The sequence below is a fragment of the Mobula birostris genome, chromosome 2 (assembly GCF_030028105.1).
Source record: "Mobula birostris isolate sMobBir1 chromosome 2, sMobBir1.hap1, whole genome shotgun sequence".
Taxonomy (NCBI): domain Eukaryota; kingdom Metazoa; phylum Chordata; class Chondrichthyes; order Myliobatiformes; family Myliobatidae; genus Mobula; species Mobula birostris.
Window position 1 is genome coordinate 69,328,779 of NC_092371.1, and position 19,481 is coordinate 69,348,259.

Genomic DNA, 19,481 nt, shown 5'->3' on the forward strand with positions numbered 1-19,481 from the left:
TGGCCAATTTTGCTGATAAGGTCTCTCACTTAACCCCCGAACAGAGCGAGCCACTGATAAAGCTAATTAAGCAGCACGCAGACGTATGTCCGGATGTCCCGAGGCGATGCAAAGGGACGGTGCATGATGTTGTTGTCACCTCAGACCAGCCTATTAAACAACACCCCTATAGGATGAACTTGGAGAAGGGCAAGCTAGTGGAGAAAGAAATTGAACACATGCTAGCCACAGATATTATTAGGCCATCCAAATCGGAATGGGCGTCCCCCTGTGTGGTTGTCCTGAAAGTCAATGGGAGCATACGATTCTGTACAGATTACAGAAAAGTGAACGCCATCACAAAAACTGATGAGTACCCCATCCCAAGGGTAGACGATTACATCAATAAAGTGGGGAGCGCTAAGTACATCACAAAGATAGATTTGCTGAAAGGGTACTGGTGCGTTCCTTTAACCAACCGGGCTAGAGAAACCTCAGCATTTGTCACTCCATCCGGGTTATACAAGTATAATGTTTTACCTTCTGGCATGAAAAACGCCCCAGGGACCTTCCAGAGGATGATTAATTCAGTGATAAAAGGGCTAAAGTGTATATTGACGATTTAGTGGTCTGGAGTGACATGTGGGAGGAGCACATTGTGGCAGTAGAGGAGCTGCTTAAGAGGCTGTTGGAAGCCAACCTGACAGTGAACCTCGCAAAAAGTGAATTTGGCCATGGAAAGATCACTTATCTGGGATTTGTGGTAAGACAGGGGCAGCTGGCTCCGATGCAGGCTAAGGTGCAGGCTACCTCTGAAGTCCCCACCCCGACAGACAAGAGAGCCTTGAGAAGGTTCTTGGGGATGGTAGGGTACTATTGGAAGTTTTGCAAAAACTTTGCAGATATTACCCTCCCTCTTACTAAACTCTTGCCAAAGAATGCGAAGTTTGTGTGGAACGACCTTTGTCAACAGGCCTTCGAGAGTCTAAAGGCGATTCTGTGTCACCATCCTGTGCTAAATGCGCCTGACTTTTCAAAACCCTTCTCCCTAGCAACAGATGCTAGCGACGAAGCAGCCAGGGCGGTGCTGTTGCAGACAGACAAAGAGGGGGTTGACCACCCAGTGGCGTATTTTTCTAAGAAAGTTAATATCCATCAGAGAAATTATTCCACTGTGGAAAAGGAATTACTGGCCATCATACTAGCATTACAACATTTTGAGGTTTATATTTGTCTGGCACGGAAACCACTGATAATTTACACTGATCACAACCCATTAGTGTTTTTGGTCACTATGAAGGATAAAAACAAAAGATTGCTAAGTTGGAGCCTAGTCTTACAGGAATTTGATATTAAAATAAAACATATAAAAGGAACAGACAATGTGATTGCTGACTGTCTGTCAAGGTGTTGAAAACTTAAAGTTCTCTGTATTAGCCGAATAGCTGATGACCCTGTATATTAGTGTGTATCTAATAATGTATTCATGCCCATAATTTTTACCCCGGTAAAAATCCTTTGAAGGATAGGAGTGTGACGCCAAACCAAGTTATCAGACGACTGATGCTAATGAGAGAGATAAGGCAGACAATGGAGAAATGTTCAAAATATTAACGAGAGAGGAGAGAGAGATTAACGGAAAAGAAACACAATTCAGAATATTGACAGACCGGTTGCTTTGAACCTGAACTGTTTGAAGTTTGATGGACAGGCAATACCCCAGCGGGGGGATAAAAAGAACAGGTTCGCTAAGGCATGACACACCATGAGATCACGAGATAACGAGACCCTGGAAGAGTGGTGTGCCCCCACAAGTTGGTGGGAGTTTGGAGGTCCGGTTCGCGGGAACCGACCATAGACACACAGGGTGTAAAGGTACGATCGGTGGGAACCTGGTGTGTGTGTCCGCCCTTGCCTGGGTGCCGGGTTCACCGCGGAAGAACGGTCGTATCCGAAACGGAGGGGTCACAGTCGGTGACCACAGCAGGATAGAAGACATAAAAGGGTCCGCCTGAAAACCAACTGCGAAGACATCAAAGGTCTGACTGAATCAAACTGCAACTTCCCCCTCTCTCTCTCTCCAACGGCACAACAGCGATTACTGTGAACTGTACTAAGCTGAACTGAACTCTGCATCACTTAAGACTGATCATTTTATCCCTAGACTGCGATAGAGCTTGGTTTGATTCCTATTACCCTAGTTCTGTGTACATGTGTGTATTATCATTGCTAATCTGTTGCATTTGTATCCTTACGAATTGAGTACTGTGTTACTTATTTCTTTAATAAAACTTTATTAGTTCCTAGTAAGCTAGACTCCAACTAGTGGTCCATTTCTGCTGGTTTGGCAACCCAGTTACGGGGTACGTAACACTTACAATAGAAAACTTTCTCTAAGTCTTGAAATACATTCAGTAGTTCAGCATCCGCAGTCTGATACTACAGAAAATTCCAACAATTCACAACTCTCTGAGAGACAGAATATATATCAGTCATTTTCGGGTAACTTTATTCTGAGACTTTGGCTCTTTTTCTCCATTCCCTCATGAGAGAAAATATCCTCACAGCATCTACCCCGTCAATACCCTTTAGGATCTTTTAAATCTTGATTGGATAATTTCTCATGTTAATTAATAGTAAAACAATGTGTCATCAAGAGCAGAAAAGTGGTTAAGGCACAATAAAAGACTCATTTTGATTAATGTGGTAGTTTAGGGCATTGTCCTTCTGTTTATATTGGTTGCAATTGTGATGTAGCCTCTGGTTAAATATGTGTAAATGTAGTTACTGTTCAAATCAAGCATGTGAATGTTGTCCAGTTCCAATATGATCTTGTTTTTTCAGATGATCTGTGTCTATGTGTACTTACATACACCTGGAGTTTCCACCTAGTAAACAAATAAGATTTTGAGTATTTTTAGCATAGCGGGGTGGATGTTCTCATACCACTGAATGTTCTGGCTAAGCTTTTCTGATGATTAGGAGATCCAAAACAAATTTCACAATGCTGGTTTTGAATTTTTAGTAAATTGTTGACAGGTTTTGGAAATTTTGTTTTGAATTAACATGATGCACAATGTTTTCCAGATTGGATCAAAAATCCTACTTCAACATATTTTAAATTTGGAGAATGGGACAGTAAGATATGAATATAGTTTGTGGGCTGAATGCATTTTTAAGCAACTGTAAACCAAGGCTAGCTGCTTTTAGATACTAGTACCCTGGCAAAAACTGTGATGATCCTTATGATTTTATGAACATCTATAAGGTTACCACTGCAGTCTACTTTTGCATCAAGGAAAACAATCCCAGCCTATCTAGTCACTCCTTACAACTCAAGTCCTTTAGTCCCAGCAACATTCTTGTGAATCTTAGGGGAAGATATACAAATAGGCTATTTGACTTTAAGACTCCAGCATCATCCAATGAAATAAAGGTTGATTATAACTTATAAACTCTTTTTGCCCCCACATCCCCTAATTCCATTGGTAGGCAAAAAAAAACAATCTCTGCTTAAGAGTAACAAGTGAAACTACCATCTATTGCTATTTGTCAAAGGAAAATCCAAACTCCTACCACACTATGCATTTTGAAATGTTCAGCTTCATATTCAGATTCAGATTTATTTATCACATATACATTGAAACATACAGTGAAGTGCGTCATTTGCATTAATGAGCAATACATTCAAAGATGTGCCAGAGGCATTCCTAACATCCTGAAATGTCTTCTTTTAACTTTAGACCGTTCATTCCCACCTGTCTGATTCCACAAAGAGTGGAAGTAGTTGCACTCAACCAATCCCACCATCTTTTTCTTATTTTCTTGAAAACATCAAAATTAATTTTAAATTTTCAAACTTGAGGGAATATAACCCTGTTTCTCTGATCTCTTCTCATAATTTGATCCTTGGATTCCAAGCATAATGCTGTGGACCCACCAAGACCAGTATACATTTGAAATATAACCCAGATTATAAAACAAGAAAGGAAGAATAGCACATTCAATAATGTTATCCTTGGGGCTTGCATTTGTGGAATTAGGACTGGCTGTCCCTCCAGGAGCAGGCACAATTGGATCAGAGTACCAAGCACTAAATTTAGTGTAATTTTCATGACAGATGTTATATTATTTACATATTCCATTATAAGTTGCTACATCTACATTTTTACATGCACTACTTAAGAAAACTGGTCAAACTATAATTAGAGGTTTCACCTCATGATCACAGTACAGTTGGAGTCAACAGCAAACTATCCTTGCTCGCTCAACGCAATTATGTAAGTGAGAATGAAGGTTTAACTCCCAAGACTTTGGTTTAGCAGAAAGCAACTAGCTTAGTATACAGCCTGTAAAATAAATTGTGATTTTTTTTTACTGTATGTCTCAAATCTATTTAATGTCTGAAATCAGGGGATGAACCTTTTCACCTCAGAAATGTGCAAAGTTCAAAGTTCAAATTAAATTTATTATGAAAGAGCGTACATGTCACCATATACTACCCTGAGCTTTATTTTCTTGTGGGCATTCACAGTTGAACAAAGGAATACAACAGAATCAGTGATATACTACATACAAAGACTAACAATTGGTGTCCAAAAGAAGACAAACTGTGCAGATACAAAAAAAAACAAATATTAATAATAATAATAATAATCAAATAGCAAATAAAATAATGAAAATGACTTGTAGAGTCCTTGAAAGTGAGTCCATATGCAACCCTGAGATTTGTTTTTTGAGGGCATACACAGTACATTTGGAAACACAATAGAGTCAATGAAAGGTTGCCCTCAAAAGGATGGACAAACTGCAAATACAAAATAAGGGAAAGTAAACAAAATAATAATAATAAATAAATAGGCAATAAATATCAAGAAAAAGTGTTGTATAGTCCTTGAAAGTGAGTTCATAGATTGTGGGAACAGTTCAGTGATGGGGTAAGTAAAGTTGACTGGTTAACCCTTTTGGTTCAAGAGCCTAATGGTTGTGGAGTAATAAATGTTCCTGAACCTGGTTATGTGGTCCCTGAGGCTTCTGTACCTTCTTCCTGAAGGCAGCAGTGAGAAGAGAGCATGACCTGGATGGTGGGGGTCCTTGAGATGGATGCTGCTTTCCTGCAACAGTGTTCCATATAGATGTGTTCAATGGCCGGGAGGGCTTTACCCATGATGGACTGGGCTGCATTCATAACTTTTGTGGGCTTTTCTGTTAAAAGGACATTGGTGTTTCCATACCAGGCCGTGATGCAACCAGTCAATATATTCTCTACCACACACAGAAGTAGGTCAAAATTTCTGATGACATGCTGAATCTTCACAAACTTCTAATAAAGTAGAGGCACTGCCGATCTTTCTTTGGAAGTGCCTTATGTGCTAGACTCAGGAGAGATCCTCTGAAATGATAACACTGAGGAATTTAAAGTTGCTGACCCTCTCCACCTCTGATCCCCTGATGAGGACTGGCTCATGGATCTCCAGTTTCCTCCTCCTGAAGTTAATCATCAATGACTTGCTCTTGCTGATGTTGAGTGAGAGGTTGTTGTTGTGGCACCACTCAGCCAGACTTTCAACCTCCATCCGATATATGACTCAGCCAACGACAGTGGTGTTCTCAGCAAACTTAAATATGGCATTGACACTGTGCTTAGCCTCATAGTCATAAGTATAAAATGAGTAGAACAGTTGTCCACGCTGGTTCAGGAAACTGATGGTTGAAGCGTAATAACTGTTCCTGTACCTACTTCTCTTTGTCATCAGGGAGAAGAGTGTGTGGCCTGGATGGAGGGGGTCCTTGATAAAACATGTTGCTTCCTTGTGGCGGTGCTCCTTGTAGATGTGCTCAATGGTGGGGAGAGCTTTTCCTGTGATGGAGTGGGCTGTATTCACTACAGATACTCATACGTCAGATGAATACTGTTTCAATTTCTCAAGATTTTAAATTAAGTATAGTTAAGTTTAATAAGTGTCCATTAGTATTGCTGAATTTCCTGGGGACTTCGCACACCAGGTTTGACGATGATCAGAATTTGTTGTGGAACTGCTCAATGGCAAAGTAGTTTCTTTTGTTAATGATGTCATGGAGGAGAGTGGAGACAGAATGTGAATTTTACTGTAAGGGCCCACTGTACTGATAACAGTCTTATAACTTCAATCTTCTAACTCCAAGATTAATTTTATATCACAGCAATGGTGAGGTGGGTAGGAAGAGCATCCCCCCCACCGGCCTTTGTGCCCATGCATTGGTGAGGTTATAAATATGGATTTACCCGTTAATACCATCAGTATTATCAGCTGGTGGTTTATTCAGACACTAAAGCAGCAAGCTATCTGGAAAAGCAACTTCTCGTTTCCATATAGCTATTCAGCTGAAGGTCAATATTGATATTTTTCTAAAGAAAAGAACAGCAGCATTTGGATAATTTGTACAAACATAATTCTAATGTGTGTGTGTATGTAAATATATATATATATGTGTGTGTGTGTGTATATATATATATATAGCAGCGTAGAACATTAAAAAAAATCTGGAGCATGACCCTCCTCTGCCATTCAAAACTATCATTAATTAGTTGGTGCCTTTCCGTGCCTTGTGGTGCATTGGGCAGCAACCTTGCCGTTTCTTTCTGGGTTGCTAGCTCGACGCTCAGTCAAGCACAGATGAAAAGTGTGCAAGGGGCCGGCTGGATTTGAACCGGGGACGACTCACCCTGAGGGCTGGTACGGATGCCACTACAACACTGGCTGGCCCAGTACGATCATTGCTGCCTCGTTATTGCAATGCCATATTCCTGCTCTCTCAACCCCTCCCCCCCATGATGCCTTGTGTGCCTCACTGACCTGGACCATTTATTTTACCATGTATATGCCACGTTCCAAACAGAATTGGAGATTAAACCAAAGACACTGAGACCCAGTGATGCATCATTGTACCTAATAGCTAATTCATACTGGCATTTCTCTCAGTTTTACACAATTGAATGAATATTTTTGCCATATTATTCTATCACATTAACTGTTGGCAGTCACAAGTACAAAGTGCTAACTTAACCTAAAAACGAACAGTTAACGATGCAGACTGCAAACAAGTGAACGCGTAATCATTGTTAAATATCTGCTTCATAATCGTCAAGAAGCTTCAGTCCTCAGGTGACAACAACAATCTGTACTTATAACATGCTAGGACATCTCACTGTGGTTCACAAGGCCATTATCGTACTATAATTACAGCCAAGAATCAGCAATTTAATGATGTATTTTAGACTGAAGGTGACTGAGCACAAAGGATATAATTTAAAGGCATGTACTGTACCTTCAATGGGTAAATCTTGTGAAAGTGGGAGCCTTCTGCTTAACGACAGATGATAATGAGCCGCTGTTAGTCTTGCTGCTGCCAGGCGAAGAATGTGAGAGATCAGGCTGTCTGACAAGGTCAGGAAACTATTTACATAAACACAAACCTGAGATATAAAAAAAACATTCTTCCACTCTTGCAAAATTCGCATTGCAATCTTCAACAGTCAACTTTTTGCCTACCCTAATGGAATATATTAAAAACCTTCACTTTCCTATCTTGCAATTCTGTACTACCAGATACTTAGTGATAATTTCATTATCAGGCTATTGAAAAATAGTATCATCAACATGAACTTATTTAATTGCATTTAATAAACTTTTAAATTAAAGATGATGGCTTGCATGAATTACTGAATAGGACAAAATGCTAACTGAACCTATATGGTGGTGGTGGTTGTCTCTTGGGGTCCGAGGAAGACTAAACATTGTGCAGTCATCTGTGGATATGCATGTGGCTTCAGAGGTCGAAGGTCGAAGCACACACACGGTTGCTGGTTGGACATGGAATGGCGGTTGTTAGAACTGGTGCATACACAGCTTTGAGGTGTTGGTCTCATGCTGCTGCAAGGCGCTGATTTCGGTCATCCTCAAAGTCAGACGCAGCTTTTCTGGTCAGGACGCACCACGCAGCCCTGTCAGCTGTGGACACCTCAAGTTGTCGAGGCTGGAGGTCTGCCCATTTGATGTACGATTTCAGATTGTCTTTGAATCTTTTTTTGAGGTGTCCCTGATTGCGACTGCCATGCTCAAGCTCACCGTAAAGCAGCTGCCTGGGGATTCTTGTTTCACCCATGCGGATTACATGGCCAGTCCAGCGTAGCTGGGCCTGGAGGATCCTTGCCTCAATGCTTGTGCTGTTGGCTTTGTCAAGGACTTCCTGGTTGGTGATTCGGTCCTGCCATCGAATCCTCATGATCGAGCGCAGAGAGCGCACGTGAAACTGCTCCAGCAGTTAACGTATATATGAACAGTTAAACATGCAGACTGCAAACAAGTGAACATTTAATCACTGCTAAATGTCTGCTTATGGTTGAGTGTTTGACTATGCATGCCAAATACAAGCCTGTTCCTTAATGCATCAGAAAATCCATTTCTAAAGTCACAGTACCGTGAAAGTTTGCGCAGTTTTGCAATGCAAAAATCTGCTGGAGGAACTCGGTGGTTGAGGAGCATTTGTGAAGGGAGAGGGTAAAAGGACTGTTGAATTTTTGAGTCAAAACCTGGCATAAGAATTGGAGAACAGAGGAAGCAAATATAGATATGCTGAGAACTGACATCTTGTGAAAGGGACACCCCGATAAATTGCAAAAGCGTAGACACTCTGACAATTGAGGAACTGATGGTTGAGGTAACTGTGGGATGGCAGCAGGAATTTAAAGGAGTTAAAAAAGTTATACTTGTATGGATAAGGAATGGACATTATAAGTCATATAATTATCGATAGGGAACTAGGCAATGACTCTAAGGTATATGATGTGATGTGTAAAGGCTGCCTTCTGAGATAACTTCACAGCAGTGACTCCGAAGACTGTCCACGGAAGAAGACTTTGAGTTAGAGAAGAACTTGCCAAGATTGAACCCTGGTTAGGTTTATCGAGACTGGGAGATAAATAACCACAGTTAGTAGGTTTTGTAAGTTGTAAATATAAGCCAAAGAATTGTGTAACTGAAAGGATTCTGAAACTAAATAGTTAATGCATCTTGTTTGAATTTATGTAGTCATTCTTTGAGTTGTTTGAATAAATCCCAATTAATGAAGGAGTATTATTTCATAAAGAAGAAATATTTTGATTTCACTGTTTAAGAGAAGCTTGGATAGGTACAGTATATGGATAGGAGGGGTATGGAGGACTATGGTCCAGGTCCAGGTCAATGGCCTAAGCAGTTTAAATGGTTTGACATGGACTACGTGGGCCAAAGGGCCTGTTTCTGTTCTGTAGTTTTCTATGACCCAATAAGGACAGTTGTTCAGCAAAGTCATTTAATGCTGTGAGGAACCAGTATATAAAGTGTATCTTCAAAAGGCGATGCCTCACGGAGGTGACATCCATTATTAAGGACCCTCACTGCCCAGGACATGTTCTTTTCTCATTACTACCTGCAGAGAGGGAGAACCAGAGCCTGAAGACACACACTCAATGTTTTAGGAACAACTTCTTCCCCTCTGCCATCAGATTCCTGAATAGCCCATGAACCTATGAACACTACCTCACTATTTTTGTCACATATACTCCCTTTAGTAACTTATCTGTTGCACTGTACTGCTACTGCAAAACAACAAATTTCACGACGTATGTCAGCGATAATAAACCTGATTCTGATTTTGGATAATGACACAAAGGCAAGGCTTACAGTGAACCAGCTTTGCGCAAACCAGCCATCAGTGAGATGTTACCCACACAAGTTTTAACATAACCAAGCTGCCTCTGAACTAAAATGGTCAGAAGCTCAAGAACATGCTTGTTTCTGCCTGTTTGTGAATACATTAAACAATCTCATATGATCTGCACGTGTATTATTGTCTATTGCTATACAAAATCAAAAACAGAATCAGAATCAGAATCAGGCTTATTACCACCGGCATACACTGTGAAATTTGTTGTCTTATGGCAGCAGCACAGTGCAATACATAAAAAAATTACAATAAGGAATGTATAAAAAGTGCAAAAACAGTGTAAACTAATGAGGTATCATAGGATCAAGCACTGTTCAAAAATCCAACAGCAGAGGAGAAGAAGCTGTTCAAACTAAAGGGTTAATGTGCATCCTCAGGCTCCTGCTCCACCTCCCTGATGGTATGAAGGAGAAGGAGGAATCTCCCATATGGTAAAGGTCTTCATGGATGGATGCCGCATTTTTGAAGATGTCCTTGATGATGAGGAGGCTAGTGGTCATGATGGAGCTGCTTCAGCCTACAACCCTCTGCAGCCTTTACTGATCCTGTGCATTGGAGCCTCCATGCCAGACAGTGGTGCATCCAGTCAGAATGCTGCCCACGGTACACCTACAGAAATTTGCTAGAACCTTTGGTGAGATAAAAACCTCCTCAAAGTCTTAATGAAGTATAGCTGCTGGTGTGCCTTCTGTGTGATTGCATCAACATGTTTGGCCCAGGATAGACCCTCGGAGATTTTGAAATCCAGGAACCTGAAGCTGCTCATTCTTCCCACTGCTGACCCCCTGAAGAGGACTGATGTGTGCTCCCTCAACTTCCCCTTCCTGAAGGTCACAATCAATCCCTCGGTCTTACTGAAGTTGAGATTAATGTCATTGTTGCGACACCACTGTCTCACTCCTGTGCACCTACTCATCACTATCTGAATTTGCCAACAACAGTAGTGTCATCAGTGAATTTATAGATGGCGTTTGAACTGTGCCTAGCCACACAGTCGTGAATGTAGAGTAGAGCAGTGGACTAAGCACACATCCCTTGAGATGCATCTGTGTTGGCGGTCAGCAAGGAGGAGATGTTATTTCCAATCCATACTGAGTGATTGAGGAAGTCAAGTATCCAGCTGCAGAGAGAGGTACAGAGGCCCAGAGGCCCAGGTTTTGAACCTTGTTGATTAGCACTCAGGGGATAATGGTGATGACCACTGAGCTGTAATCAGTGGGCAGTGGTCTGAAGTAGGTATTGCTGTTATCTAGGTGGTCCAAGGCTTAATGGAGAACCAGTGAGATTGCATCTGCTGTAGACATGTTGTAGGCAAATTGCAGTGGGTCCAGATCCTTGCTCAGGAAGGAATTAGTTCCAGCCGTGATCATTGTAACTGAGTTCAACACTATCAGAATGTGTACTCATTCACAACCTGTTAGCTCAACCGTTCCCAACCTTTTTTATGCCATGAAGCCCTGCCATTAACCAAGGGGTCCATGAACCCCAGGTTGGGAACCCCTGAATTAGCTGAAACTAGATAATAAACACAGAGAGGAACATGAGAATATGAATTAGAAAATACTATTTAATCCCTCAAATCTGTTCTGCCATTCTGTTTATGACTATGTGGCTGTCTTGTTTCTATATTGAACCATCAAGCAACTGTCTACAATGGTGTTTATGGACCCCTTGCTTATTGGTATTGGTCCATGACATAAAAACCGTTGGGAATCCCTGGTCTACATCAATCCTAGTCACTTCGTAACTTTGCTAATTATAATACACATAATCCTAATCTTTGTAAATGTATTTTGCAAATTAATCCACAGAGTCAGGTAGTGTTCTTGTCGAAGGTGCTGGAGCCTCTGGAAATATCCCTTTCTTAGCAGATATAGCCTACATCTTTTTCCAGATCCAGCATATAGCTGACCTGTACGGCAGCACAGTGGCAAAGTTAGTGGAGTTACTTCCTCACAGCAAGGTCAGCAGAGTGATGCAGCTGCCTCTCAGCTCTAGTGACCTGGGTTCAGTCCAGAAGACAATAAGACATAACAGCTTAATTATCCTGGCCACCAGTGTTGTCTGTGTGGGGCCCGTGAAGGCTTCCTCCAGGTGCTCAATTATCTTTTCAATCCCACTAGACAAAGGATGTTGAGTTTTTGGAGAGGGTGCAGAAGAAGTTTACCAGGATACTGCCTGGTTTAGAGGGCCTGTGCTATCATGAGAAGTGAGGTAAACTTGGGTTGTTTTCTCTGGAGCGGTGGAGGCTGAGGGGAGATCAGACTGAGGTTCATAAGATTATGAGAGGCAGAGATAGGGTGGACAGGGAGTATCTGTTTCCCAGGGTTGAAATATCTAACACCAGAAGGCGTGCATTGAAGGTGAGGGGGTGGGGTGGCTTCAAAGAGGATGTGAGGGGTAAGTTGTTTACTTAAAGAGTGTTGGGAGCCTAGAATGTGCTGCCTGGTGTGGTGGTAGAGGCAAATACATTAGAGGCTTTTAAGAGTTTTTAGATAGGTGGAGGGATATGGACATTGTGTAGGTAGGAGGTGGTTTTGATTTGCTTTTTAGCTGGTTCAGCACAACACTGTAGACCAAAGAGCCTGTCCAGTGCTGTACTCTACTATGCTAGGTAATTTCTAAAGTAAGTACATGTTTGGCACAGCATTGTGCTGCAGGTTTTCTATGCTCTATTCCAAAAATATGTGGATTGGTGGGTTAACTGGCCACGGTAACTTTCCTGCAGCATGTGTGAGTGGTAGAAACTTGGGGGCTAGGGGTGGAATGTGGGAGTTAATGGGAATACGTAGAGAATTAAATAGGTTAGTGTAGGGTTAGTGTTAAAAAATTGATAGCTGGTGAGAACTTGAAGAACCTGTTTCTCTGCTAATCCGTCTGTGACAATAACTGTGACTCCAGACTCTCTTTGAAGTGGCTTTGCCAGGCACTCTCAGGGAGAAATTAGAGGCAAAGCTGGGTTCAGTCTTGACCTCCGGCATTGTCTATGTGGAGTTTGCATGCTCTCCCTGTGAAATTAGAGGTGGAGCAATGATGCTGATGTTCCCATCCCGTGAATGAATAAAGAGCAGTGATTTTCTGATCAAAGTCAGATCATAATACAGTAAGTTCAGTGCCTGGTACCAGTGATGTGTGGCCACTCTATTGGGTAAGCCAGTCACCTAGTTCAGAACTATATTAGCGCACATCAAACAGTGTCAATTACAGTAAAATGTAATAGCTATTAAGATGTAGGAGGGAATTGATCTTTTGGTTTTTGGTTTTGGGTTTCATTCCAATGTACCAGACTCATGGCATCCTCTCCGTACTGAGCCAAAAGTCATTTCATTGCAACACGTTCCCAAATACTGCAGAACTCAGCAACAAGGAGGGTTAAGGGTATGTGCCAGGTCCCAGGAACTCAGCCTCCTGTACAGCAGCAGGGAGGGTATGTCAGTGCTGTCAGTGAAGTATCCTCAGTATAGAATGCCGTAATGACTTATTGATTCCTTCAGGTTGTTATAGCCGCGCATGAACTCCCACTACCTATTAACTGCTCCCAATGGCGTGCGTCTCAAATAGCCTCTGACAACCAAGTGCAGCTCCTGACCTTCCCGTGTGGCTTAGCTACTAAACCTGATGGAACCATCTCTGCTGTCAGAAGGGGCAAGTGCAGGCTACTGCTGCCTTATAACCAGTCACTTTGGGCAGATGGGGCTTGTCAGCCATGGCTGGCAGCTCATCTAGGAGAAGGAAAACTCTGATCTCAAACCTCCACTGCCTTGTGACTATACCCACTTATGGGAAGGCCTGAAGGGAAAATCCGGAGCTGGAGTCCCTAAGGCAGTCCTACGTTGAGTTCAACGCTGACTGGCAAGTCCTACTAGGCCGCTGGTGCCAAGCTGTATCAGTCTCTGCTGTTCCTTTGAATTCATCATCTGCATGGGGTGGGGAAGCCACTCTTTGCTCTCCACACTGCCCTGACTATGTAGACAGATAGGACACAACATCTGTGGTTGACCCCCAGCCAAAGGAGAGCCTCTCTCTCTCTCTCTCTCTCTCTCCAATGACTTACTTCAGTGATGATGTCATTAACACCCTCATTCTTGGAAACGCATCCCGAGTTGTAGGCAAGCTACCAATGAATGAGTATTTCGATAGCCATGTGCAGTATTTATTGCTGACAAGGAATTTTAAAGATTAAAAAATCTATTTCCTAAACAGGCCTTGGGGTCTTTAATTTTTTTTTTTTTTTTTTTTTTTTTTTTTTTTTAAATAGCTAAGATTCAAGCCATATATTCAGATGAACAGTAATTTTGTCCCTCAATGACTCTTCATCTTTGCAATCTGGAAAAGAATTGGAATCGATTTAAACTGTGAATGCTAGTTCTGCAGCTTGAGAATACTTAGCAGCATTATACTGAATCAGATTCAAAATCAGGTTTAATATTACTGACATCTCGTGAATCAGTTGTTTTGTTGTCGCCGTACAGTGCAATACTTAAAACTATAAATTACAAATACATATATAAGCAAATAGTTATATAGAACCATAGAAACTACAGCACAGAAACAGGCCTTTTGGCCCTTCTTGGCTGTGCCGAACCATTTTCTGCCTAGTCCCACTGACCTGCACATGGACCATATCCGTCCATACACCTCCCATCCATGTATCTGTCCAATATATTCTTAAATGTTAAAAAAGAACCCGCATTTACCACCTCATCTGGCAGCTCATTCCATACTCCCACCACTCTGTGTGAAGAAGCCCCCCCTAATGTTCCCTTTAAACTTTTCCCCCCTCACCCTTAACCCATGTCCTCTGGTTTTTTTCTCCCCTTGCCTCAGTGGAAAAAGCCTGCTTGCATTCACTCTATCTATACCAATCATAATTTTATATACCCCTATCAAATCTCCCCTCATTCTTCTACACTCCAGGGAATAAAGTCCTAACCTATTCAAGCTTTCTCTGTAACTGAGTTTCTCAAGTCCCGGCAACATCCTTGTAAACCTTCTCTGCGCTCTTTCAACCTTATTTATATCCTTACCGTAATTTGGTGACCAAAACTGAACACAATACTCCAGATTCTGCCTCACCAATGCCTTATACAACCTCATCATAATATTCCAGCTCTTATACTCAATACTTTGATTAATAAAGACCAATGTACCAAAAGCTCTCTTTACGACCCTATCTACCTGTGACACCACTTTTACGGAATTTTGTATCTGTATTCCCAGATCCCTCTGTTCCACTGCACTCCTCAGTGCCTTACCATTAACCCTGTATGTTCTACCTTGGTTTGTCCTTCCAACATGCAATACCTCACACTTGTCTGTATTAAACTCCATCTGCCGTTTTTTAGCCCATTTTTCCAGCTGGTCCAAGTCCCTCTGCAGGCTCTGAAAATCTTCCTCACTGTCTACTACACCTCCAATCTTTGTATCATCAGCAAATTTGCTGATCCAATTTACCACATTATCATCCAGATCATTGATACAGATGACAAATAACAATGGAAGCAATTCTCTACTACCATTCTTTGGCTTCTTCCATTGAGCCAATGTCTAATCCAATTTACCACCTCTCCATGTATACCTAGCGACTGAATTTTCCTAACTAACCTCCCATGCGGGACCTTGTCAAAGGCCTTACTGAAGTCCATGTAGACAATATCCACTGCCTTCCCTTCATCCACTTTCTTGGTAACCTCCTCGAAAAACTCCAATAGATTGGTCAAACATGACCTACCACACACAAAGCACAAATGTATTAATATACATTATACTAATATATGCAATATACATAACATAGAACATAGAATAATACAGCACAGTACAGGCCCTTCGGCCCACAATGTTGTGCTGACCCTTAAACCCTGCCTCCCATATAAGCCCCCACCTTAGATTCCTCCATATACCTGTCTAGTAGTCTCTTAAACTTCACTAGTGTATCTGCCTCCACCACTGACTCAGGCAGTGCATTCCACGCACCAACCACTCTCTGAGTGAAAAACTTTCCTCTAATATTCCTCCTTGAACTTCCCACCCCTTACCTTAAAGCCATGTCCTCTTGTATTGAGCAGTGGTGCCCTGGGGAAGAGGCGCTGGCTATCCACTATCTATTCCTCTTATTATCTTGTACACCTCTATCATGTCTCCTCTCATCCTCCTTCTCTCCAAAGAGTAAAGCCCTAGGTCCCTTAATCTCTGATCATAATGCATACTTTCTAAACCAGGCAGCATCCTGGTAAATCTCCTCTGTACCCTTTCCAATGCTTCCACATCCTTCCTATAGTGAGGTGACCAGAACTGGACACAGTACTCCAAGTGTGGCCGAACCAGAGTTTTATAGAGCTGCATCATTACATCGCGACTCTTAAACTCTATCCCTCGACTTATGAAAGCTAACACCCCATAAGCTTTCTTAACTACCCTATCCAGCTGTGAGGCAACTTTCAGGGATCTGTGGACATGTACCCAGAGATCCCTCTGCTCCTTCACACTACCAAGTATCCTGCCATTTACTTTGTACTCTGCCTTGGAGTTTGTCCTTCCAAAGTGTACCACCTCACACTTCTCTGGGTTGAACTCCATCTGCCACTTCTCAGCCCACTTCTGCATCCTATCAATGTCTCTCTGCAATCTTTGACAATCCTGTACACTATCTACAACACCACCAACCTTTGTGTCGTCTGCAAACTTGCCAACCCACCCTTCTAACCCCACATCCAGGTCGTTAATAAAAATCACAAAAAGTAGAGGTCCCAGAACAGATCCTTGTGGGACACCACTAGTCACAATCCTCCAATCTGAATGTACTCCCTCCACCACCCTCTGCCTTCTGCAGGCAAGCCAATTCTGAATCCACCTGGCCAAACTTCCCTGGATCCCATGCCTTCTAACTTTCTGAATACACCTACTGTGTGGAACCTTGTCAAATGCCTTACTAAAATCCATATAGATCATATCCACTGCACTACCCTCATCTATATGCCTGCTCACCTCCTCAAAGAACTCTATCAGGCTTGTTAGACACAATCTGCCCTTCACAAAGCCATGCTGACTGTCCCTGATCAGACCATGATTCTCTAAATGCCTACAGATCCTATCTCTAAGAATCTTTTCCAACAGCTTTCCCACCACAGACGTAAGGCTCACTGGTCTATAATTACCCGGACTATCCCTACTACCTTTTTTGAACAAGGGAACAACATTCGCCTCCCTCCAATCCTCCGGTACCATTCCCGTGGACAACGAGGACATAAAGATCCTAGCCAGAGGCTCAGCAATCTCTTCTCTCACCTCGTGGAGCAGCCTGGGGAATATTCCATCAGGCCCCAAGGACTTATCTGTCCTAATGTATTTTAACAACTCCAACACCTCCTCTCCCTTAATATCAACATGCTCCAGAACATCAACCTCACTCATATTGTCCTCACCATCATCAAGTTCCATCTCATTGGTGAATACCGAAGAGAAGTATTCATTGAGGACCTCACTCACTTCCACAGCCTCCAGGAACATCTTCCCACCTTTATCTCTAATCGGTCCTACCTTCACTCCTGTCATCCTTTTTTTCTTCACATAATTGAAGAATGCCCTGGGGTTTTCCTTTACCCTACTCCCCAAGGCCTTCTCATGCCCCCTTCTTGCTCCTCTCAGCCCCTTAAGCTCCTTTCTTGCTTCCCTATATTCCTCAATAGACCCATCTGATCCTTGCTTCCTAAACCTCATGTATGCTGCCTTCTTCCACCTGACTAGATTTTCCACCTCATTTGTCACCCATGGTTCCTTCACCCTACCATTCTTCATCTTCCTCACCGGGACGAATTTATCCCTTACATTCCGCAAGAGATCTCTAAACATCGACCACATGTCCATGGTACATTTCCCTGCAAAAACATCATCCCAATTCACACCCGCAAGTTCCAGCCTTATAGCCTCATAATTTGCCTTTCCCCAATTAAAAATTTTCCTGTCCTCTTTGATTCTATCCTTTTCCATGATAATTATAAAGGCCAGGGAGCGGTGGTCACTGTCCCCCAGATGCTCACCCACTGAGAGATGTGACCTGACCCGGTTCATTACCTAGCACTAGATCTAGTATGGCATTTCCCCTGGTCAGCCTGTCCACATACTGTGACAGGAATCCATCCTGGACACACTTAACAAACTCTGCCCCATCTAAACCCTTGGAACTAATCAGGTGCCAATCAATATTAGGGAAGTTAAAGCCACCCATGATAACAACCCCGTTATTTTTGCACCTTTCCAAAATCTGCCTCCCAATCTGCTCCTCTGTATCTCTGCTGCTACCAGGGGGCCTATAGAATACCCCCAGTAGAGTAACTGCTCCCTTCCTGTTCCTGACTTCCACCCATATTGACTCAAAAGAGGATCCTGCTACATTAACCACCCTTTCTATAGCTGTAATAGTATCGCTGACCAGTAATGCCACCCCTCCTCCCCTTTTTCCACCCTCTCTATCCCTTTAAAAGCACTGAAATCCAGGAATATTGAGAATCCATTCCTGCCCTGGTGCCAGCCAAGTCTCTGTAATGGCCACTACATCATATTTCCATGTATGTATCCAAACTCTCAGTTCATCACCTTTGTTCCTGATGCTTCTTGCATTGAGGTACACACATTTCAGCCCTTCTATCTTACTGTCTTTACACCATTTATTCTGCTTCTCTTCCCTCAAAGCCTCTCTGTATGTTAGATCTGGCTTTACTCCATACACTTCTTTCACTGCTCTATCGCTCTGGGTCCCAACCCCCTCGCAAATTAGTTTAAACCCTCCCGAACCATGCTGGCAAACCTACCTGCAAGGATATTGCTCCCCCTCGAATTCAGGGGCAACCCATCCAATCTGTACAGGTCCCACCTTCCCCAGAAGAGATCCCAATGATCTCAAAATCTAAAACCCTGCTCCCTGCACCAACTCCTCAGCCACACATTCAACTGCCATCTCCTCCAATTCTTACCATCTCTGTCACGTAGCACTGGCAGCAATCCTGAGAACGCCACCCTTGAGGTCCTGTTCTTCGGCCTTCTGCCTAATTCCCGAAACTCACACTTCAGGACCTCATCCCTCTTCCTGCCTACGTCGTTGGTCGCAACATGTATCACGACTTCTGGTTGCTTTCCCTCTCGTACCAGGATGTCGTGCACCTGGTCAGAGACATCCCAGACCCTGGCACCCAGGAGGCAACAAACCATGCAGGTGTCCTTCTCACGTCCATAAAATCTCCTGTCTCCCCTGACTATAGAGTCTCCAATGATGACAGCTCTCCTCTTCTCCGTCCCACCCTTCTGCACCACCGGGTCAGACTCGGTGCCAGAGGCCCTGCCACCGTGTCTCACACCTGGTCGGTCATCCCCGCCAACAGTATCCAGGATGGTAAACTTATTATTCAGGGGAATGGCTGCAGGGTTGCTCTGCACTACCTGTCTGCTCACTTTCACTTTTCCCCCCTCTGCCTGTCACCCAACAACCTGCTTCCAGCAGCCTAGGTGTGACTACCTCCCTGTAGCTCTTATCTATGACTGCCTCATTCTCCCTTATGAGTCAAAGATCATCCAGCTGCTGCTCCAGATTCCACTCATGCACTGGCCACTTCACTTGAGCTATCCTTCTATTTATCTGTTTGAGCTTTTAAAAATGTTTGGTCACCTGACCTCGACTGCCCAATCAGCTGCTTTCTGTTGAGTCTGAGCTATTCAAATCTTGATTGTCTAATCAATGGCTTTCTGCTGATCTATTCAAATCT

The 19,481-nt window shown here is 42.9% G+C and overlaps 1 protein-coding gene across 1 annotated transcript in view; it reads right to left on the reverse strand.

Annotated features, from left to right (window-relative positions):
- sgk2a (serum/glucocorticoid regulated kinase 2a) overlaps nt 1-19,481 on the reverse strand; it is a 54,056-nt gene that overhangs the window by 29,417 nt on the left and 5,158 nt on the right. The window contains exon 2 of the mRNA XM_072277265.1: nt 7,288-7,362. The gene's annotated coding sequence lies outside the window, so the exon portion shown is untranslated. The remainder of the gene's footprint in view (nt 1-7,287; nt 7,363-19,481) is intronic.